At 40.9% G+C, this 4,646-nt stretch overlaps 1 protein-coding gene across 1 annotated transcript in view; it reads right to left on the bottom strand.

Annotated features, from left to right (window-relative positions):
• The window catches only part of LOC107659914 (S-adenosyl-L-methionine-dependent tRNA 4-demethylwyosine synthase-like), a 50,320-nt gene that overhangs the window by 45,067 nt on the left and 607 nt on the right, over window positions 1–4,646 (bottom strand). The gene's annotated exons all lie outside the window — the stretch shown is intronic.

Here is a 4,646-nt window from a genome sequence, read left to right as displayed (position 1 = left end):
GCTGGGTTCTTTAGGAAGCTGAACAAAGTTATCTGTCCCTTACAACCAAAAACCCACTTCTTTGGATTGGAGACATTCTTCCCGGGTCCCGTGCAGCGCTGCCACCGCCCGCCGGATGAAGCGCGTTGATGGGAGCGATCTCGCTCTTGCTCTGGTCGATGCGTGCGCGGGCGCATTCTTCCGGGAGAAATGCCCATATAAGGAGTTCCACCCTCGTCTACGTCATGAAGAGCCACGATCGAAAAAAACTCTCCGAAACTTGTACGAACCCGGAAGGAAGATTTTTGGCACAGAAATACTCCGTCATACGTCCAATTTTTTTTTTGAAACTTTGTCCATGCTTAGCATGAGAATCCAACTCTTTAACAGTGTAAACAACTCTGAATGCATGAAACAGTATTGTACCCCCACTTTAAGTTTTGAGCCATGTATTATTACTCTAAATTGGGCTACTACTACTATCACTATCAAACTCAATTTTTAGGGGATGAATGGAAAAAAAAAAGAAAATCGGCCAAACATATCGGCCAAAAAAATCGGCATCATATATTGGCCATTGGCTGCCCTGATTTCTAAATATCGGCATCGGCCAGTGAAAAACCCACATCGGTAGACCTCTACTTAACAGTAAATGTCACTTCACGTATTATAAATAACTTAAATAACACAAATAGACCAAAATATATATAACTTGAATTAAGAAATTAAACAAGGTAACTGTGTAAGGCAAGCAAGCTTCTGCCAAATCAACAGGGGCGGGTTTATGCAGGAAGCACAGCTTTTCCAAATGTAAACAGCTAAAATGAATAAATAATAATAATAATGATTAATATTTTTTCACAAACTCTTTGTTGTGTATTTTCTGGTAATCAAATGAACATGCAGAACATGAGGATTTTGTCTGTTTTTATGACTGGATTCCGCGATTTTGTCCATGTTTTATGCATCGCAGAAATCATAGGGCCCTACTAATGTAGCAAACGAATATGATAGGCTCATTTTGAGAGTAAAAGACGGGGACATTGCTGTTTATTTGCTTAGCATTGAGTCTCTCCAACTAGGTGACAACGTAGCGTTAAATCACCATTCAACACTTTTCAATCTGCTTCGTTACTGAGTCTGACAAACTATGCTGACACACCGTGTCTGTGCCACAACAGGACGCGACAAAGCGACCGTTGAAAATCAGTTGAACTTTGTGTCAGCACGTCATAAAGAGAACGAGGTATCAGTTTACTGCATCCAGTGTACACAACATCACTGATTATAATGGGTTCTATTCTACACCGGACGCGAGCAGCGCGGTGCGATAAAATACAATAGAAATTCTATTGAATTTTGTCTCGCCGCGCGATGTGATGTGACTGATGTGATAAGCATGAGTTCTGGGCCGCGGTGCGGCTGGTATAAACACCAGCATTGACTGAGTGGCCGCGATCAGCTCCGGTGGCCTTAACACAGGCTTTAATGCGCCGCAGACACGTGCCGTGATCATTCGTATTTAAATAGTCTTTTTGCAGTTTAATATTCACAGACAGTCTATATACAGTGTATATATTATACAGTATATATATTAGAAACCCCATGAAAGATGTATGTTATTTAAAAAAATCGACATGGTTTTTGGACTATGGGGGGCACCATTATTTTACGTTCTTACGCCATTATTCTGTGTCGATGACGTCAAATGGTTGCACTCGGTGAGCTACTGGTGCTTATTTCTATAGTCTTTGGCTTTTTACTGCAACACAACTCAGAAAATAAAATACTGATACGATATCACATTGTGTGACTTTTGGTTGTAATTTTCAGTCGAAGGGCAACAAGAGAAGCAATGCAAGACTTCACAAGAAGAGGAGAAAAGAATGGGAAGATGCCTGTGGACGAATAAAACTTCCTAAAGACCCGCTTTTTTTTTCACTCCATTTTAGTCCTGATGCCTTTGAGTCTTTTAGTAGACCACAGCTACTGAAAGAGCTTACAAATGGCTGAGAAACGCTATGTCATCCTGTAAACATGCCGACGCTAATCATGACGCGCGGCCACTAGAGGAGTTTCTCAGCACAGATTTTCCTCGAGATCCGGGCGTTTTAGACTCCATGTGGGGAAAAATCGATGGTACAGCATTTGGTTTAAGCCTATGCTTATCCATCTCCACCTGTAAGCTCTTTCAGTAGCTGTGGTCATCATAACAGTATTTTATTTTCCGAGTTGTCTATTCCGAGTTGGGTTGTGGTAAAAATAGCAACAGGTAGCAGCAGTAGCTCACCGAGTGCAACCATTTTACGTCATTAGAATAATGGCGCCCCCCATAGTCCAAAATATGTCAGGATGGATTCTGATTGGCTGTCAGTTTTTTATCGTTCATCAACTGGAGAAAAATCGTTTTGTAAGTGATTCCAACGATATCGTTTCTCTTTGTCTTTATCGTTATAGTTGTGGTGTGGACTCTGCTATTCTTTAATATTGAGAACGATTTGTAGAACTATATATCTTTATCGTTATCTTTATAGTTATCGTCCTTGGTTTGAACGGGCCTTAATACTATAGAAAAGCACTAAAAGTTTTTCAGTTAAGAGTGTTTTCAGCTTGTTTATTTTCGTATAAAAATACGGCATGCAGTTGCATCAAACAATGGTATAAACATCATTCAATGTAAATTGTGATAATCGTAATTAATAATTGCAACTACAATTTTAAGGGAATAATCGACAATTATGATTTTTGTCATAATCGTGCAGCCCTAATATGTACTGACCTGTTTTCTATTTATTCATCAAAAATAAGACAAATTCCATGAAATTCCGCGGTATACAGTAAATTCCATTTTTATGACTGGATTCCGCGATTCCGTCCATGTTTTCTGCATTGCGAAAAATCATAGGGCCCTACTAATGTAGCAAACGAATATGATAAGCTCATTGCGAGAGTAAAAGACGGGGACATTGTTGTTTATTTATTTAGCATTGAGTCTCTTCAACTAGGTGACAACGTAGCGTTAAATCACCATTCAACAAACTCAAGCCACCACCGCACTGCCGTCTATTCGGCTTTCAATCTGCTACATTACTGACTGTACTGACAAACTATGCTGACACACCGTGTCTGCGCCGCAACAGGACGCGACAGAGCGACCGTTGAAAATCATTTGAACCTTGTGTCAGCACGTCATAAATAGAAGGAGGCATCAGTTTACTGTATGTAGTGTAGACAACATCACTGATTATAATGGGCTCTATTCTACACAGGACGCGAGCGGTGCGGCATGACAAAATACAATAGAACTCTATTGTATTTTGTCTCGCCGTGTGATGTGATGTGACTGATGTGATAAGCATGAGTTCTGGGCCGCGGCGCGGCAGGTATGAACACCAGCATTGACTGAATGGCCGCGATCAGCTCCGGTGGCCGTAACGCAGGCTTTAATGCGCCGCAGACGCGTGGTGTGATGTGCAGATCAGCTCTAGTCTCTAACGTCACTGAATCTGCAGTTAAAAATTAACCATCCATTCATCATATCATCATGCAAAACTAAGAATTAGAATCATTGTAATGTGACGATCAAATATAGGTGCGGGTGGGTGGCGGGCGGATAATTTGAAGCAGCGTACTCGGGTGAAGTTTGAGCTCATCCGTACATCTCTACTAAAAAAATGGAGCGCGCTCTGCTTGACAAACTAAGTAATTACATCATTCAGAAGCATTTAATCTGCGGGCTCAGGCTCATATCGACCGATAATATCGGCTAGGCATGGGCCGATTACCGGTTTCAAGATATACCGCGATTTGAAAATTTCACGGTTTCAAAACCACTGATATTTTCCGTTATACCGTTCCTGTGGTATGCGCTGTTTTTCATGTGTCCTCAGAGACTGAAAATGTAGGAATCCCTCAGGTTGAGTGCAGTGTAGAGAGTAACACGACCCTCCTCCTCCTGTTGGTGTGAGCGAGCGGTCAGTCACGTGTGTGCAGGACGGCCGAACTTAAGGAGCTTCCCCTGGAGCTTACGCGATCGGCAACCGGCCGTTTTTTGTCTTATTGCAAGCAACTCATCTCTGTTCTGGACTTGCACAAACTGCGTTGCAATGCAATCGTTTTCCAAAATGTCATTTATGTGAAAATATGAAGTCTGTAAAGGCCCGTTAAGACAGGCCAGAGACGTTGAAGACGGACGCACAGAGAAAAATACTGTAGCAGGCAGATCACTCACTGTTCATGATGCACGAACTATTGGAAGAATATCCTAAATATTGATTTGGGGTTTTATATGAATGTGTTTCTGAGGGGAACTGACTGTCTTCAGAAAAGTTTACGTGGTATTCTCATCTCGTCTCTGCATACTTCTTATTAAAGCAGTTTCAGCACTGAGCTGCTTTGTTTACATGGGTAACCAAGGAAATACTGTATCTGGTGTTCCATGAGCACCTCCTGCTGTCAGAGAGTGAATTTGCGTCTCATTCAGAGCTTCTGCTGTTTGTTTCGTTAAGGCATGTAGTATAATTTCACAAAGCTAGTCAGAACATTCTGTTTTTGCTTCAAATTGGGTTATTATTAAATCAAATTATGTATATGAAATTATATAACTAAATGATATGAAATGATATAAATGATATGTATATGAATTATATAACTAAAATTAAATAACT

This window comes from Sinocyclocheilus anshuiensis, unplaced genomic scaffold (genome assembly GCF_001515605.1).
Source record: "Sinocyclocheilus anshuiensis isolate Anshui unplaced genomic scaffold, SAMN03320099.WGS_v1.1 scaffold1241, whole genome shotgun sequence".
Lineage (NCBI taxonomy): Eukaryota > Metazoa > Chordata > Actinopteri > Cypriniformes > Cyprinidae > Sinocyclocheilus > Sinocyclocheilus anshuiensis.
Note: the sequence above shows the minus strand (reverse complement) of the source record. Positions and strands in the feature narration are given on the sequence as shown.